This window comes from Bos taurus, chromosome 5, assembly GCF_002263795.3.
Source record: "Bos taurus isolate L1 Dominette 01449 registration number 42190680 breed Hereford chromosome 5, ARS-UCD2.0, whole genome shotgun sequence".
In the NCBI taxonomy this organism is placed as follows: Eukaryota; Metazoa; Chordata; class Mammalia; order Artiodactyla; family Bovidae; genus Bos; species Bos taurus.
The window spans coordinates 107,365,783-107,385,055 of NC_037332.1; the positions used below are offsets into that span (position 1 = coordinate 107,365,783).

Sequence of the window (19,273 nt, forward strand, 5' to 3'; positions counted from 1 at the left end):
ATGACTGAAGTGACTTAGCAGCAGCAGCAGCAGCAGAATTAAACTAGAAATTAATAACAAAAATATTGCTGGAAAGCCTCAAATACTTTAATACTTTAAAATATTTTAAAATAATATTTTAAATAATACTTTAAAATATTTAATACTTTAAACAACATAATTCTAAAGAGTCAAAGAAGAAATTTCAAAAGTATTTTGCACTAATGAAAGTGAAAATAGAGCTTATTATAATTTGTGGGATACATTGAAAGCAGTGCTTAGAGATTTTATAGCATTGTGGAAATGTATATATTAAAAAGGGCTTCCCAGTTGGCTCAGTGGTAAAGAATCTGCCTGCCAGTGCATAAGACTTGGCTTTGATCCTGGATTGGGAAGATCCCCTGGAGAAGGAACTGGCAACCCACTCCAGTATTCTTGCCTAGGAAATCCAAGGGAAAGAGGAGCCTGGAGGGCTGCAGTCCATGGGGTCTTAAAAAGTCAGACACAACTGAGCACACACACATATACATATTAGAAAAGAAAAAAGATCTAAAATCAATAATCTAAGCTTCCACCTTTAGTCAGTCAGTCAGTTCAGTTGCTCAGTTGTGTCCGACTCTTTGCGACCCCATGAATCGCAGCACGCCAGGCCTCCCTGTCCATCACCAACTACCGGAGTCCACCCAAACTCATGTCCATTGAGTCGGTGATGCCATCCAGCCATCTCATCCTCTGTCATCCCCTTCTCCTCCTGCCTCCAATCCCTCCCTGCATCAGGGTTTTTCCAATGAGTCAGCTCTTCCCATCAGGTGGCCAAAGTATTGGAGATTCAGCTTCAGCATCAGTCTCTCCAATGAACACTCTCCAAAGAAGACCAATCTCCTTTAGGATGGACTGATTGGATCTCCTTGCAGTCCAAGGGACTCTCAAGAGTCTTCTCCAACACCACAGTTCAAAAGCATCAATTCTTCGGCCCTCAGCTTTCTTCACCATCCAACTCTCACATCCATACATGACCACTGGAAAAACCATAGCCTTGACTAGACGGACCTTTGTTGGCAAAGTAATGTCTTTGCTTTTCAATATGCTATCTAGGTTGGTCATAAATTTCCTTCCAAGGAGTAAGCATCTTTTAATTTCATGGCTGCAATCACCATCTGCAGTGATTTTGGAGCCCCCAAAAATAAAGTCTGACAATATTTCCACTATTTCCCCATCTATTTCCCATGAAGTGATGGGACCAGATGCTACTAGAAAAGAAGAGCAAACTAAATCCAAAGTAAGCAAGAAAAGAAATTTTTAAAATTACATCAGAATTTTAAGTAAAATTGAAAATAGGAAATCAGTAGAGAAAATCAACAGAAACAAAAGCTGGTGGGTTTTTTTGAAAGATCAATAAAGTTGACAAGCCTCTAGCAAAATCACTAAGAAAAACAGAGAGAAGGCACAAATTACTAGTATCAGAAGTGAAAGAGGGGGCATTACTATAGATTCCATGGGACATTAAGAGGATAATAAAGGAATATTTTGAACAACTCTCTGCTTACAAATTTGATAACATGGGGGAACTAGACCAATCCCTTGAGAGATCCAGTCTGCTAAAACTAGGAAGAAACAGACAATCTGAATAGGTATATATCTAGTAAAGGAATTCAGTCAATAATTAATAACCTTCCAAAACAGAAAGCACAATACTCAGATGGGCTTACTGGTGAATTCTAACTAGACATTAAATGAAGAAAGTATACCAGTTCTGTCAACAGTCTCTTTCAGAAGATAGAAGTGGAGGGAACACAATTGACCCTTGAACAATGCAGGGGTTATTTGGTGTATAATTTACAGTTGGCCCTTGTGTCTGTGGTTCCTGTGTATCCATGGATGCAACCAATCAGAGATCATGTGGTACTGTAGTATTTACTACTGAAAAATATCCATGTATAAGTGGACCCACACAGCTCAAGCTAGTATTGTTCAAGGGTCAACTTTACTTAAAATTCATTCTATGAGGCCAGCATTTCCCTACTACTAAAACAGGGCAGAGGGGCGGATTATAAGAAAAGGAAACTGCAGACCATTATCTCTCATGATCAAGTGCAAAAATCTTTAACAAAATATTAGCAAACAAATCTACAATGTATGAAAATAATTATACACCTATTCAAGTGTAGCTCAGACAATAAAGTGTCTGCCTACCCTGTGGGAGACCTGGGTTTGATCCCTGGGTCAGGAACATCCTCTGGAGAAGGAAATGGCAACCCACTCCAGTATTCGTGCCTGGAAAATCCCATGGATGGAGGAGCCCCGTAGGTTACAGTCCATGGGGTCGCAAAGAGTCGGACACAACTGAGCAACTTCACTTCAGTCAAGTGGAATTTATCCTAGATATGCAAAGCTGGTTGCGTATTCAAAACCCCATTAATGGGAGATTCCCCTGGTGGTCCAGGGGTTAAGAATCCAACTTGCAATGCAGGAGACACAAGTTCAATCCCTGATCGGGGAACTAAGATCCCACATACTATGGGGCTGCTGAACCCGCAAGCTGCAAATAGCCGCAACAGCTGAGGCCGTGAGCCACAACGAAAGATCCCACATGACCCAGCAAAGATCCTGTGTGCTGCAATTAAGAATCAACATAGCCAAATAAAATTTTTAAAAATCAATGTTATCCACCACATCAACAGGCTAAAGAAGAAAAATCACATGATCGTATGAATACACACAGAAAAAGCATTTGACAAAATCCAACATCTATTCATGATAAAAAGTCTCAGCAGTAGAGATGAACTTTGTGAGCCTGATAAAGAACATCGACAAAATACATGCAGCTGATATTGTACTTAATAACAAGAAACTCGATGAATCTCACCTTGGATATAACAGTGATTTTCAGTGTGACCCCAAAGGCACAATCCCTGGAAGAAATAATAAACTAGACTTCCTCAGCTGGTAAAGCATCTGCCTGCAATGCAGGAGTCCCTGGTTCGATTCCTGGGTTGGGAAGATCCGCTGGAGAATGGAAATGGCCGCCCACTCCAGTATTCTAGGGCTTCCCTGGTGGCTCAGCTGGTAAAGAATCCACCCGCAATGTGGGAGAGCTGGGTTCCATCCCTGGGTTGGGAAGATCCCCTGGAGAAGGGAATGGCTACCCACTCCAGTATTCTGGCCTGGAGAATTCTGTGGACTGTATAGTCCATAGGGTCACAGAGAGTTGGACACGACTGAGTGACTTTCACTTTCACTTTTCAGAGTTCATTGCAATCAAAATCGTCTATTCTGCAAAAATCAATGTCAATAGAATGGGAACACAAGCCGCAGACTAGGAGAAACCTTTGCAAAAGACATATCTGATAGTGTACAGTTATCCAAAATATACAAAAAAAAAAAAAAACCTCTTAAAATCAACAATAAGAAGAAGAATAGCTCAATTTTTTAAAAAATGGGCAAAAGACCCAGACAGTTACTCATCAAAGAAGATATCCAGATGACAAGTAAGCAAATGAAAAATATGTTCAACATCTTTTATTCGGGAATTGGATTTTAAAATGACAGTGAAGTATCACTACACACCTGTAAGAGTAGCCAAAGAACACTGAGAAGACAAATGCTGGTGATTCTGTGGAGCAGAAACTCTCAGTCATCGCTGGGGGGAAGGCACCATGGTACAGCACTTTGGAAGACTGTTTGTTTGTTTCTTATAAAACAAAATATATTTTTACCATCTGCTCCAACAATCATACTCCTTGATTTTTACCCAAAGGACTGTGTCCACACCAAAACCTCGTCACAGATGTTTATAGCAGCTTTAGTCATAATTACCAAAACGTGGAAGCAAGCAAGATGTCCTTCAGTAGGTGAATGGTTTAAACTGGTACATCCAGGCAGTGAACTAGGAAGAAATGAGCTGTCAAACTATGGAATGACATGGAGGAACCTTAAATGTGAATTATTAAGTGAAAGCAGCCAGTCTGAAAAGGCCATGTGCTGAATGATTCCAAATATTTGATATTCTGGAAAAGGTGAAATTGTGGAGACTGAAAATATCACTGATTGTCTGGAATTAGTCAAAGGGAGGTATGAGTAAGTAGAGTGAGAGGAGCCTTTTTTCTTTTTTTTAACCTATCCTTTGGTTGCCTGTTTTAAAAAAAAGTTTACTTATTTATTTTTGGCTGTGCTGGGTCTTTGCTCCTGCACAGGCTTTTCTCTAGTTGCAGAGAGTGGGAGCTACTCTCTAGCTGGGGTGCTCTGGTTTCTCTTTTTGTGAAGCATGGACTCTAGGCACACAAGCTCAGTAGTTGTAGGACAGTCTCAGTTGCTCTCTGGCATGTGGAATCTTCGTGGACCAGGGATCGAACCTGTGTTCCCTGTATTGGTGGGGAATTCTTAACCACTAGACCACCAGGGAAGTCCCCAGAGGAGTTTTAGAGCAGTGAATAAAACCTCTTTTCAATCAATTCTTCCCAGGCTGCTGCTGCTGCTAAGTTTCTTCAGTCGTGTCTGACTCTGTGCAACCCCATAGACGGCAGCCCACCAGGCTCGCCCGTCCCTGGGATTCTCCAGGCAAGAACATTGGAGTGGGTTGCCATTGCCTTCTCCAATGCATGGAAGTGAAAGTGAAGTCACTCAGTCCAGGCTACCACTGTTCTAATTTCTCCAGTAGATCCATTTTGTCTGTTCTTGAACTTCATTTGGACATTGCCCAGCTTACGATGGTTTGACAATTTTTTGACTTCGTGATGGGTGCAAACGCAATAGGCATTCAGTAGATTGTACTCTGCATTTTGAATTTTGATCTTTTCCAGCGGTAGCGATATGTGGTCCACTACACTCTTGGGATGCTGGCAGCAGCAGTCCCGCTATCACAGGGTGAACCACTGATACACTCAAACGATTCTGGACCCAGACAGCCATGTGTTTTTCACTTTCAGTACAGTAACCAATAAATTACATGAGATATTCAGCACTTGTTATGAAATAGGCTTTGTGTCAGATGGTTTTGCCCAACTGTTGGCTGATATAAGTGTTCTGTACTTGGCTAAGCTGTGATATTTGTTAAGTTAGGTATATTAAATGCATTTCTTTTTTTTTTTTATTAAATGCATTTCTGATTTATGATGTTTTCAACTTATGATGGGTTTTTTGGGATATGAATGGAGTCATACGGTAAGGGACTCTCGTGTCTGGTACTCTCACTAGAAATGGTTTTGAGATTTGTCCATGTTGTTGCTTGCATCAGTTTTTTTTTTTTTTTTTTTCAGTTGATGAGTAGCATTTCTAATTTTGGCTAAACCACAATTTGTTTATCAACTCTTCTCTTGATGGGAGTTTTAGTTCTTTCCATTTGGGGCTATTATAAATAAAACTACTATAAACTTCCTTGTATAAGACTTTGTGTAGACACATAATTTTATTTCTCTTGGGTATATAGGAATAGAATTGCTGGATCATAGGGTAGGCATATGTTTAGTTTTTGTAAGAAATTGCTAAACTCTATAGTATCTGTATCATTTTATACTCTCACCACCAAGTTATAAACAATACAGTTGGTCCACATCCTTGCAACGTTTGGCAATATCAGTCTTTTAATTTTAGTAATTCAAGTGGGTATGAAGTGGTATCTCATTGTGGTTTTACTTTGCATTTCTAAGATGACCAGCAAGGCTGAGGACTTTGCCATTACCTGTTGGTTATTCCTGTATCTTTCATGAAGTATTTAAATCTTAGGTCATTTTTAAATTGAATTGTCTTCTCATTGACTTGTAGGAGTTCTTTTTATATTCTGGGTATGAGTCCTTTGTCAGTCATGTTTTACACATTTCCTGCTCACTTTCAGCCTTATTAAGGTTAATTTTTTCCATACAAATATCTATATGTTCTAACTCTGTTTTAAAATATTTTCATATTTTCCTTTCCCCATTGAATTGCATTAGAATCCTTATTGAAAACCAATTGTGTGTGTGTGTATATTTATTCTAGACTTCCTATTGGACTATCCAAAAAAATTTTTTTTCTGGCCTTTCGTGTCATGTGGCCTGTGGGATCTTAGTTCCTGACCAGAGATTGAGCCCACACCCCCTTCAGTGGAAGCCCAAGTCTTGACCACTGGATGACCAGGGAAGTCCACGGACTATCCAAATTTGATACCCATATAACGCTGTCTTAATTGCTGCCTCTTTATTGTAAGTTTTGAAATCTTATAGTATAAGTCTTCCAACTTTTTTCTTTTCCTTTATGATAGTCCTAGCTATCTGTGGTCCTTTAGCTTTCCAAAAATTTTTAGAATCAGCTCATTAAGTTCTGGAAAATGTCTGCTGGGATGGTGAATGGAATAAAATTGGGAGAGAATGGACATCTTAGTAATATTGAGCCTTCCAACTCACAAAAATGGAGTATTTCTCTACTTACGTAGGCTTTCTCTTTCCTTAATGATACTTTTCCTCATGACACTTTTCTTCCTTTCCCTTTTTTCTTTCTTTTTTTTCTTGTTTTGGCTGCACCTCGTGACTTGCAGTCTTAGTTCCCTGACCAGGGATTGAACTTGGGTTCTGGCGGTGAAAGGGCCAAGTCCTAACCATTTGGCTGCCAGGGATTTCCCTGTCGGTTTTCTTTAATTTCTCTCAACCGTGGTTTGTGGTTTTCAATGTCAAGCTCATGCCCATCTTTCACTAAATGTATTCCAATGTATTTAATGCTTTATGATACTCTCATAAACTTTGTATTTGAAATTTCATTTTCAATTGTTTATTGGTAGTATATAGAAAATACAATTGACTTTTGTATATTGACCCTGTATCTTGCGATTCTGCTACATTAATTCATCAATTCTAATAGTTTGTCAATTACTTTAGGTTTTCTAAGTATATAATCTTTCAGTTAAGAATAAATGCAGTTTTATTCATTCCTTTCCTGTCATTATGCCTTTTATTTATTTTTCTTGCCTTGCTGTGGTGACTAAGACCTTCAGTGTTGAAATACAATGAATGTTGTCTTGATCCTAGAGGGAACACTTTCAAAATTCACCACTGTATTTATCAAGAGTTTAAAAACTGTCGTATCTCAACCAATTTCCTCAGTAGTTCCTGCCTTTATCTATGAACTTTAACATCACTTCAGGTACGTTTTCTATCTCATTTAAACATAAATCATCAAGATTTAGAGGTGGTTTTAAAAAATTAATAAAAGTAACAGCAGCCATCGAGGTAGGTGATGGGTTTTCTACATCTCCAAGGACTGATGGCCAGTGGCCATGGAGTTCTTGCTGGAAAGGTTGACAGTGCTTCTCATCAGTCACTTAGCCTAAAGTCTTCTTAATGCAATTCTTATCTTCATGGGTATAGGTCAACTTTAGAAAAGGGTCTTAATGCCCATTCTCCAAAATGCACCCGCAGAGAGTCCACATTGCAGGCAGGCTCTGGCATCTCAAACAGCCAGGACTTTACATTAAACTGAACTCTGCGTGTCGTTGGTGCTGTTGTTCAGTCACAGCCATGTCTGACTCTGTGACCCCATGGACTGCAGCATGCCAGGCTTCCCTGTCCTTCACTATCTCCCAGAGTTTGCTCAAACTCATGTCCGTTGTGTTGGTGATGCCATCCAAGCATCTCATCCTCTGCCACCCACTTCTCCTTTTGCCTTCAGTCTTTCCCAGCATCAGGGTGTTTTCTAATAAGTCAGCTCTTTGCATCAGGTGGCCAAAGTATTGGAGCTTCAGCTTCAGCATCAGTCCTTCCAACGAATATTCAGGTTTGATTTCCTTTAGGATTGACTGATTTGATCTCTTTGCAGTCCAAAGGACTCTTAAGGGTCTTCTCCAGCACCATAGTTTAAAAGCATCAATTATTTGGCTTTCAGCCATCTTTATGGTCCAACTCTCACATCCATATATGCCTATTAGAAAAATCATAGCTTTGACTATATGGACTTCTGTTGGCAAAGTGATGTCTCTGCTTTTTAATATGCTGGCTAGGTGCTTACCCACCCCTGATCCTGAATTTAGGGGTCAGAAGGTGAGTCCTCCGAAGTCTCTTCTCCCTCCTCCTCATTCCGCAGCAGCCCTGAAGGATTGGAAGGATGGTGGCTTAAGGCAGGGAGGCCCACATTCAGGTAAAATTAGTTTAACTTGGGACAGTTTCCCGAGGAATGTGGCTTTCCTTGCCTCCGAGATCCCATGAGTAGCAGCAGAGGCTGAGACCCACCCTTTGATCTCAGGCTAATGGTGGTCCTGACTGTGTTGGAGCATTCAGGGTTAAGTCTTGCCTTCGGGTAGCAATTTTTTCTTAAAGTTGTGCCCCAAGGAAATGATGGAAGCAGGGGACTCATGGTTACTAAGAATGACAAGAATATCAATGCTCTTGAATAATTTATTTTAATTAATTAGTTGATTAGATTGCATCAGGTCTTAGTTGGTGCACTCAGGATCTTTGTGGCAGCTCACAGACTCTCGAGCTGTGGCATGCAGGGTTAGTTGCTCCGCAGCTTGTGGGATCTTATTCCCTCATCAGGGATCGAACCAGCATCCCCTGCATTGCAGGATAGAATCTTAACCACTGGACCACCAGGGAAGTCCCCATGAATGGTTTATATCATAAAAATATGTATACATTCGTACATACTTTGCTGGTAGTGTATATTTTGTGTTTGCATCAGTTCAGTTCAGTTCAGTTCAGTCTCTCAGTCGTGTCTGACTCTTTGTGACCCCATGGACTGCAGCACACCAAGCTCCCCTGTCCATCACCAACTCCCAGAGCTTGCCCAAACTCACGTCCATCGAGTTGGTGATGCCATCCAACCATCTCATCCTCCGTTGTCCCCTTCTCCTCCTGCCTTCAATCTTTCCCAGCATCAGGGTCTTTTCCAGTGAGTGTTTACATATGTATCTATAAAGTATTGATAAAAGCTTTTTTGTGTCCTTTTCCCTCACTTGTATTCCAATACCTTTTCTTGAGGCCTGGAGAAAAGGTTGGCATTTGTTAGGTCCTTGAGAACCAAGAAGAGCCCCAGCTATGCCCACAGATGTGCCTTGCCAGGTACCCTGTCAAGGACTGGCGCCGAGAGAAGGCTGAGTGCTGTGGACTCAGAGAGCAAGTCGTGTTAACTCAGTCTCTGGCCCACCTCTAGTTCCTGTTTTCTCTTCTGTCTTCTCTCAGCCTTGTTCCCTGGGCTCCCTTACTGCCTCTATTCATTCATTCATTTTTCTTTCTTTAACTGAAGTAAAATTCATATAACACTGACCTTTTAAAATGTACAGTTCAATGGCATTCAGTACACCATCCATATTGTGTAACCATCACCTGTGCCTGGTTCTGAAACATTTTCATCACCCTGCAAGGAGACTCTGTATGCCTCAGGCAGACACTCTCCTCTTTCCCCCAACCCTCCCACCTTCTAATCTGCTTCCTGTCTGTGGATTTACCTATTCTGTATATTTTGTATAAACGGATTCATACGTCTTTCGCTTAGCATCATGGTTTCAAGGTTCATCCATACTGCGACATGTAATTAGTACCTGGTTCCTTTCTGTGGCTGACTCATACTCCATTGTGCGGGACCATCCCCTGACGGGACATTTGAGTGGCTTCCACCTTTGTCTGTTGTGAATAGTGCTGAACAGTGGTACATAAATATTTGTTTTGACACCAGTTTTCAGGTCTCTTGGGTGTACACTCCAGAAGTGGAATTGCTGGGTCATGTGGTGACTGCATTTTCTTCGGGAGGAGCCGCCTTTGTTCATTCTCTCTGAGCCCTGAACCGGGTGGGGGCTCCTTCTTGCCACCCTTAGCTTTCCCGTCACCATCCTTTCACCTCCACCTGTCCCCATGCTGGGAGGTAGACATCCTGTTCTTGGTGAGGTCCGCCTGTCATCTCCTCATTGCTCCTCTCTTGTGCAGTAGGACGGCCATTCTCCAGGGAGTCCGGGTTTCCTGCCCTAAGCACTTCCTTGCCATTGTGATCCTTGAGTCACCTTCTGGGTACAGTGTCCTCTGGCTTTCTTTTTCCTTTTCTTTTTTTGGCCGTGCAAACGATTCCACAGTGCAGCATGTGGAATCTTAGTTCCACTACCAGGGATCAAACGCGTGCCCCCTGCACTGGAAGCATGGAGTCTTGACCATTGACTGCTGGATTTCTTAGTCCCTGCCCTCCCCTCTCCCCCAACTGGGATGCCCACCCCAGATTTTCAGAGCAGTGGCTAAACACTAAACAGACCTCCCTCTACTCCTCTAGTTTGATGCCCCTCCCTTGCCCTGGCCACTTGCCAAGTCCTCTGTGCTTTCTCCTGGGCTTATTAATACCTTAGCAGTGCCCCACAGTTGACCTGAAGAGAGATTGTTTTCCCTCTTCCCGCTTGATGCTGCCTCTGATGGGTATCATGAGGCCTGCCTTTATACCTTGACGCCTCTTAACGCTGAAAGGTGTTTTGTTATGTTTTGATATGGACCATTTTTACAGTCTTTATTGAATTTGTTACAATAATGTTACAATTTGTTACAATATCGTCTTTCTTATGTTTTGGTTCTTTGGCCACGAGGCACCTGAGATCTTAGCTCCCCAACCAGGTATTGAACCCACACCCTCTGCACTGAAAGGCGAAGTCATAACCACGGGACTGCCCGGGAAGTCCCTGAGAGGTGGCTTTGAATGAGATCCTGGGTCCCCAGCCTCAGCTCCCACACCCTGCTTTCCACCCAAGTCCACTTGCCTCCCTAAAACTACACACTCCAGACTACAGGGCACTCCACGGTCACACTCTAATGGCTCTGAATGCTTCAAACCAGTGTCCTGGACCACACACTCGAGAGATGCTGTCGGACCTGGGATAAAGTTTAATAGTTACATCTGTGGACCCATGTGATGCTGATTTCCTGATTTCTGTTTGTTCTTGATCCGTTTTTCATTTGGGGGGTTTTGTTTATTTTGGTCCCCCCTCATATCAGTTTTCAATGAGCTCTCAGGAAGCAGAGGGCTTCCCATGTGGCACAGTTGGTAAAAACATCTGCCTGCCAACACAGGAGACATAAGAGACGCAGGTTTGATCCCTGGGTTGGGAAGATCCCCTGGAGGAGGAAATGGCTACTCACTCCAGTATTTTTTCCTGGAGAATTCCATGGACAGAAGAGCCTGGCAGGCTACAGTCCATGGAGTTACAGAGAGTCGGACACAACTGAGCGTGCACACATACTCAGGAAGGAAGGATTCCTGCATGTGTGGGATCATGGGTGGGCAGGTATGGCTGGAATGGAACCTACGAGAAAAGAAAGTTTCCTGATTGGAGCAACAAACTGAGGGAAAGCAGATGTGTGGGGCTAAGTTAGAAGACCTAGGACACCAGAGCTGAGGAATGGATATTGATAAAGCCGCATTTATAACTTTGTCTTCCTGGATGTTCCCAAGTCCATCCTTAAAGAGGCTCCTCCAGCATCTGGATGGCCATGGGGGCACCGCCCTGGCCTGGACAGTAAAATTGGGAAAACCAGTTAAATGATGAGTCAGTGAGTCTAGGAACCCAGCAGCAGAGCTTTGATGAGAAGGTACAAAATCTTGGGGGGTGGGGTGCTCTGGGTCAGAGCCCAGAGACTCTAACAGTGTGTTAATAAAATCTGAGGACAACACTCTGAGGGGCCTGGGGAGGTTTCTAGGGGCTGGTCTTCCCCCTCTGAAAGCTTGAACTAGCAGCAGGGTGGGCTGGCTAGCATCATGGGAGTCTCCTGTCTGGCTGTGGTCCTTCTGACCTTTGTTTAGGTCTGGGGTTGGGGTGGTCAAAAAGTTAAGGTCCAAGCAAGTCACTTAAGTAAGGATGCTAACCCTGTGTGGGTGCAGGCACACGCTGGGTGGGGTGTGGGTGGTATCTCAGCCAGCTAGGGTAGGGCCTTTTTGCACTCTGCTGCCGCCCCTGTCACACACCTTTGTCCCAGCCCCGGAAGGGATCTAGGGCCCCCTAAATGCTAAGAGCAAAGGCCCAGGGAGAGGAGTCCAGGCGTGTCGGGCTTCAGGATAAACCAGACACTCAGGGTGAGGATTGGGTGTTCTTCCTGGAGGGGAGATCCGGTCCAGGCAGAGGAACTTGTTTGTGGGCAGTTTCATCGTTTCCTCCCTTGGGGCATGGACCCAGTTGGCCAGCCTATGCAAGCCACCTGTCGACAGGGCTTCCTGCGCCCTGGTGCCCCTGCCCCCTCGGAGTTCTGAGAAGCAGCTGTTGCCGGGCCCCTTGCCTGCCCATGGCCGGCCTCCCGGATGGAGGATATTGTCATGGCCTGCGGGGACGGCTTGTTAGTTCCTGACGATCAGGACACGGAAGGTGGCACAGGAGTCAGGGGGTGGAGACCCTGCTGCAGAGGCGGCAGAGGAGGGAGGAGGGGCCAGTGGGAGAAAGGACAAGAGGGACAGAAGAGTCTCAGGAAGAGAGGCCATGCCAGGCCTGGGAAGGAGCTGGGGGAGTCTGGGATGGGGCGTTCTCAGCGCTGATGTGAATGGCGGGTGTGACCACCCCTTCACCTGATTTCAGGATGGGTAACATCTTTCCTTTTGTTTAAATAAGTTCCCAAGTAACAACTCCTAAATGGATGGGGTGACTCAACAAAGACCAGCAGTCCGCCTGTGGGGTTCACCCACTGCTCCCTGGCATTTCCCACGAGATCTGGGGAGTACATGTGACTCATGCCCCGGGGCCTCCCTGTTGGACGACCACACCTGGCCCACCTCTTTCTTTCAGCTACACACCGGTCCTCCACCTACCTGGGGCCACACCTCCCAGCTCTGCCTCCCCGCCCAGGGCTGTGACTTTGGCTCACCCCCACCCCCCTACAAGCCTGCCTTTCCTGGGAGCCCCGACATCGCTGCCATCGGGGTCAAATCCTCCCAGCTCTGGCACAAAGCATCTTTTCCTGTCTCTGTCTCAGATTTCTGACCTGTAAGATGAGCCTCGGGCTCGCTGCTCACTCCTCCTTGCTGTGTGGAGCCGTGAATTCCTGTCTTTAAGGAGCTTGGAGCTTGTCAGACTAGAGATTGGCCAAAGTCGGCTTCTGTCCCCCAGCAGCCCTGCCTCCCTTCCTGACCGTCTACCATGCACACAAGCACAGACTCTAGGGCAGGGCCCCGGGGGCCTCAAGCCTCAGCAGTCTCCCTTTCTCCAGGCCTCACTCTGCTCACCTCCAGAGCATCGGAATGCCGCTTACCACCTGTGTCCTTCTTGTTAAAATTATGCAAATAATGCATGCTGTTTAAAGAAAAAAAGAAAGAAAAAGAAAGAGAAAAATCCAACATTGTTGACTTGCGTTTAAGTAAAATGTAAGAATCACTACTTCTCCCACCTCTCCTGTAGAATCATGAAATGTGCCTCAAATCCAGCCCCCTCCATCCACCCCCTTCTCTAAGCATTTACCAGATTCTCGTATTCAAGTGTCTTTAGCTCTCCTTTGAGGTTGGGGACTGGTCGTCTCTCTCTGTGTCTTCGATGCTGGGCACAGTGCCTAGTGTATTGTGGGCATTTGTTAAGTATCCTTTGAAAAAATAAGTGAATGAAGGAATGAGTGTATAATAAGATCTAGTGTTCAAATCTCTGCTGCTTCCTTGTTGAGTGAACCTCAGTTTCTTCACCCTTAAAATTGGGATAATAATTCGTGTTCTTTTGAAGTTAAATACAATGCCAGTGTTGGTGCCAACACATTTCCTGGCAAAGCGTGAGCCTTCAGTAAGTGCTGTTGAGTTAGATTCTAAAGGGACCCAGTTGCCCTCCCTCCCCAGACCTGGGCTGCTCCCGCTTTTACCGAGTGTTGCCTATCCTGTCAGCCACTCCCCTTCCAGTGCAGGGCCTGTGCGGCCAGCTATTGAGAAAAAGGGATAAGAAGCTGCCAGCTGCCCTCAGGGAACTCCTGGTTGGACTCGGGAGAGGTAAGCAAGCCCCAGCCAGGAGAGTGGTTATACAGATGCTGAACCTGAGCCCAAGGGTGGGGGAGGAGAAGGGAGCACAGGGGAGCCTTGGGGTGATGGGCCAGGGAGTTTGAAAAGAATGGACACATGAGTGTCAGGCCATCATCTATAGATTCAGACAGGATATTCCGTGTAGGAGCCGGGTGTGACATCACCTGCCACGTTTTCCCCAGATCTTAGCTGATCCTTCTGTGCCAGGGTCTCAAACTTCTTTGCCATGATCCACCAAAAAGTGCACTTTGCATTGCCAGTATAAACACACACCTCTGCATTCTATATATAACAGGAGCAAGCTGACAGCACAATACTTCCTCCAACTACAAGGTGGGGGGTGACGGTGATGTTTTTCTTTCTATACAGATACTGTTTGTGTCCCACTAAACTGATTCCATGGACCACTTATGGGTGGTGGTCCTCAACTCGGAACATACCCGGCTCAACTGTTCCATGTGAGGTTGTCTTCCAGTCCCTTTCTGCCAGAGCTCGTGAGCTCTGATGTTTAGCTGAGAAGCCCACAGCTCACAGAGGGTCAGAATTTATCTAGGATGTACACCAGCTAAGTGGCAGAACCAGGGGTCACACGCAGGGATATATGACTCCAAAGCCCACCACCGGGTCATGTCCCTTTCTCTGACACTGTGCATGGGGGTTCTGCCAGCCGTGCACTGGACCGCAGATCTAGGAACATCTATGGCCCATTTCTTTGTGCCCCGGAAAGCTTGGCCAAGGTGACAGCTAAGCCTGCCTTATATTATCAAGTGCCACTCAGCCTAAAACTGAACAAGCAGGCCTCAGAAAACAAAGTCTTAATACCTGCCCCACCCCTGCCAACATGCAAGAGTTGGTTATTGAGAAAAGGTGCCGTAAGATGAACCTACTGCCCAACAGCCAAATATAATAGGATCAAACCATGTCTTCACTGCCCACTGGGGCTTCCCTGGTGGCTCAGCCTGTAAAGAATCTGCCTGCAATGCAGGAGACCCGGGTTTGATCCCTGGGTTAGGAAGATCCCCTGGAGAAGGGAATGGCAACCCACTCCAGCATTCCTGCCTCAGAATCCCAAGAACAGAGGAGCCTAGTGGGCTACAGTCCATGGCGTCACAAAGAGTCGGCCACGACTGAGTGACTAACACTCTCTGCCCACAGCACTGGCCTCATAACTCTCTCCCCCTCCTTTGGAACCCCTAACTCAGAAATTAGGGGGTGGTCTCCTGTGCTACCCCAAGGAAAGAAGGAAAGCTGGGGAAAGGCAGGGAGAGAAGAACAGATGAGTTGGGAGGAAAAGAGCTGAGGAAACCAGGAGTACAGATGGGCCACGGGCGTCTAGTATCTGAAATCCTAAACCTGTGGAGGCAGTGAGTTTTATAGGAAGAAGGAGGGGAGTAAAGGCATGTCCTGTCACAGTTGTAAAATCACGGGCGGGTGGAGGGAGAGGGGTCTGAGTGCCCTGCTGAGATAAGGGCAAAGCGAGTGAGACTGTGAGCAGGACAGGTGTCCTACCACACTGGTCTCTCCTCTTCTTTGTGCCAGACAGCATGGGTCATTGATCAGATTATCATGCATGCTGACCGGCACGGGCTGGAAGGAAGTATAGACTTCGTAACAGAGACCACTGTTATATTCAGTTTGCCTTTGTGTGTATATATATATACTTTTTAAAAATGAAATTAATTCATTTTTGGCTGTGCTGGGTCTTTGTTGCTGCAGTTGAGCTTTCTCTAGTTGCGGAGAGCAGGGGCTTCTCATTGTGATGGCTCCTCTTGTTGCAGGCATGGGCTGTAGCTGTGGCACACAGGCTTAGTTGCCCTGAGGCACGTGGGATCTTCCCAGACCAAGGATAACATATTTAAAACATATTTTTATTTATTTATCTGGCTGCACCAAGTCTTCTACTTATTTATTTATTTGGCTATGAGGGTCTTAGTTTCAGCATTCGGAGTCTATAGTTGAAGCATGCAAGATCTGGTTCCCTGACTGAGGATGGAACTTGGGCCCCCTGCATTGGGAACATGGAGTCTTAGCCACTGGACAACCAGGGACAGTAGTTCCCGGGTATATACACAGTTTTGTACTATGTTAATTTCTCTCTACTGATGCTTTTGTAAAAGACTCATCTTTCCTCTTTGTGTTCACAAGGTTAAGCAGACTTCTACACTAGTTAAGCGTTAACTCACTCCTAAGCAGTGACTTAGCTGGTTATCTGGTAGCTCTGCTTTGACTCTCTGTCTGGAATAAATAAAAACCAAGTGAAAGGGTAAAGTGGGGGACGAATGAGCACCATGCTGACCGTCCCCAGGAACCAGCATTGGCCCCAGTGTCCTTTCCCACCTGGGACCCTGAGAACCCAGTGAGGGAAAGGAAGGCCTGTCTACACTGTCTCCCCAGCCCCATCCTTCTTGGATCACAGAGTTTCTTTGGATAAACCCCAGATCGATTAAGAATTGGCTCTTGCTGAGATTTGCCGAGGGGAGACATTTGTCTCCATCCGTGGGGTGATCTGTGATTTCTGGCCTTTCTCACGCTTTGTCACCCCATTTTCAGAATGTCCCGCTGGGTGAGATACTGTCTCCCCGCCACCCTCCTTTGTCTTTGGGGGAGGATCCCAGAGACCCTCGGTTCACCTGGCCCAGGTTTGCTGTCTGCCAGGAGATAGCTCTCTGAATGGGTCTGCCTCTCAAATCGCCGGCATCCGGAGCTGATAGGAGTTGGGGGCGGTGGGTGGGGAGCTGGAAACAAAGCTGTGTGGAGCCCGCCAAGCGTTTTCAGCCCTCTCGCATGAAGAGCCCTAGATCGGTGACAAGCGGGAGGAGTGCCACCTGCAACTCCATCCATGGTTTTTTGTCTTCTTCTATTTGCATAGATTTGAGCCAGTTAAGCCTTGGCCAATACTCTTCTTATAAATCAGACTGTAACCCAATTTCTCTCACATTTTTTTAACCTCAAAAACTGCACTGGTACAGTGTGCCTATAGACTTGTCCCTGAAAAATTCTGTGTAGTTCAGAATGTTTTCTAGGGACCAAACTATTTTAAACGTATCGTGTTGTTGATGATGTTTAGTCTCTAAGTCATGTCCACTTCTTTTACGACCCCATGGGCTGTAATCTGCCAGGCTCCTCTATCCATGGGATTCTCCAGGCAAGAATACTGGGATGGGTAGTCACTCCCTTCTCCAGGGGATGTTCCCCCCCAGCCAGGGATTGAACCCATGTCTCCTGCGTTGCACGCGAATTCTTTACTGTGTGAGCCACCAGAGAAACCCATTAAATGTACTGGGGGACTGTAATCTGTAATATTTAATGGAACCCATAATAGATCTGCCAACAAAATGCAGTTTTCATTTATGTGTGTTTATCACCGAATCTCAGAAGGTAACATTCGGAATATCCCTTTTTAAAAAATTAATTTATTTTTTTATTGAAGGATAATTGCTTCACAGAATTTTGTTGTTTTCTGTCAAACCTCAACATGAATCAGTCGTAGGTATACATATATCCCTCCCTTTTGAACTTCCCTCCCATCTCCCTCCCCATCTAAAAAATTAATTTTGATTGGAGTGTAGTGGATTTACAATGTTGTGTTAGTGTCCGCTGTATAGCAATGTGAATCAGTTATACATATACATATATCCACCTTTCAGATTCTGTTCCCATATAGGTCATTATAGAATATTGAGTAGAGTTCCCTGTGCTGTATGTACAGTAGGTTCTTGTTAACTGTCTTTTTTTGGCTACCTATTTTGTATGTAGTAGATAAAGATGATTATTATTATTTTAAAAAATGCTTATTTATCATTTATTTGGCTGCGTCAGGTCATCATGCAGGATGTTTCATCGCAGCACAAGCACTCAGCGTTGCAGCGTTCGGGTTCAGTTGCCCCACGGCATGTGGGATCTTAGTTCCCCAAGCAGAGATCAAATCCTGGTCCCCTGCATTGAAAGGCGGATTCTTAACCACTGGATCCCCAAGGAAGTCTCTGGAATATCCTTAAAAGTCATCATTTGATAGAGGAGAAAACCGAGGCTCAGAGAGGTCACAAAGCTCAAGAGAGAACAAGGACTCCTGCCCCAGGGCCCATCCTATCACAGGACAGTGGAAACAGCACAGGTTTCTAATTTTGATTCGCCTCTATTGTATTTCTATCTCCTTCCATCTATTTAAAAACTGTATTTTTAAAAAACTCGAAGGCACAATATGCAAACAATGTCTTCTAAGAAGTAACCAGGACAGAGGCCTGGCATGCTTTCTGCTCAGTTTTGTTTATGCCTATACAAACCCCTATATCTAAAGACAAACGTGCATTTTTAAATAAAGCTTTTATTTCAAAATAGTTTTATATTCACAAAAAAGTATAGATAGTACAGGGAGTTGTAATTTGCCTCACATCTCCGGGCTAAGGCGCTTCAGTTATGTCCTTTGCGACCCCACGGACTGTAGCCCACCAGCCTTCTCTGTGCATGGGATTTCCCAGGCAAGAATACTGGAGCAGGTTGCCATTTCCTCCTCTAGGGGACCTTTCCAATCCAAGGACCCAACCTGTGTCTCCTGCATCGGCAGAAAAGTTCTTTACCACTGAGCCACCAGGCAAACCTACCTCACATCTAATTTCCTTTATTATTCACATCTTAAGTTAGTTATTACGGTACATTTTTTTTTTTTACAATAAACAAATTTGGGTACATCATTTCTTTTTAATACTTTATTTGGCTACACTGGGTCTGAGCTGCAGCCTGAGATCTAATTACCTGACCAGGGATTGAACCCAGACCCCCTGCACTGGGAATGCAGAGTCTTAGCCTCTGGCCCACCAGGGAAGTCCTGGGTACATCGTTTTTAAATGAAGTGCACACTTCATTCCTGTTTCCTTTCAGAGGGCCCTTTTCTGTTCCAAGCTCCCATCCACGTCACCACACGCCATCTATCCACCATGTCTCCTTAGGCTGTGACAGTTGTAAATGTTGCTGAGCTAGCTTCACTTCTGTAATATATTTGATGACTTTTTCCCCCATGACTCAGATGTGAGCATCTTTCCAGGTGAGTGAGTGAGGCCTTCCACGCCTTTCTAAGTCACCAGTGTTCTACTGAAAGTCTCCTCCCCATCCCTTTATTTGCCCTTGGCAGACAGCCCGTCTGGCAGTGTCCTGGGGCCTCCTCCTGGGGAGTGAACTAGACGCTCCCTGCTGCCTCGGAGTTTTGACGTGACAGGAGGCAGAGACCCAGGGTGTAGATGGACTGATGGAGCTTGGAGGAGAGGGGCTAGAGGCCTCCAGTGCTGCCGGGCAGCCACCTTCACCCCCTGCCCATACTGGCTCCACCAGTTTGAGGGTCTACACTGCTGGTTGAAGTGCTTCCGTATAAGAGGGCTGGGCTTGTTCT

The 19,273-nt window shown here is 45.1% G+C and overlaps 1 protein-coding gene across 2 annotated transcripts in view; it reads left to right on the forward strand.

Moving 5' to 3' along the window:
* Positions 1 to 19,273, forward strand: part of B4GALNT3 (beta-1,4-N-acetyl-galactosaminyltransferase 3) — a 97,868-nt gene that overhangs the window by 28,132 nt on the left and 50,463 nt on the right.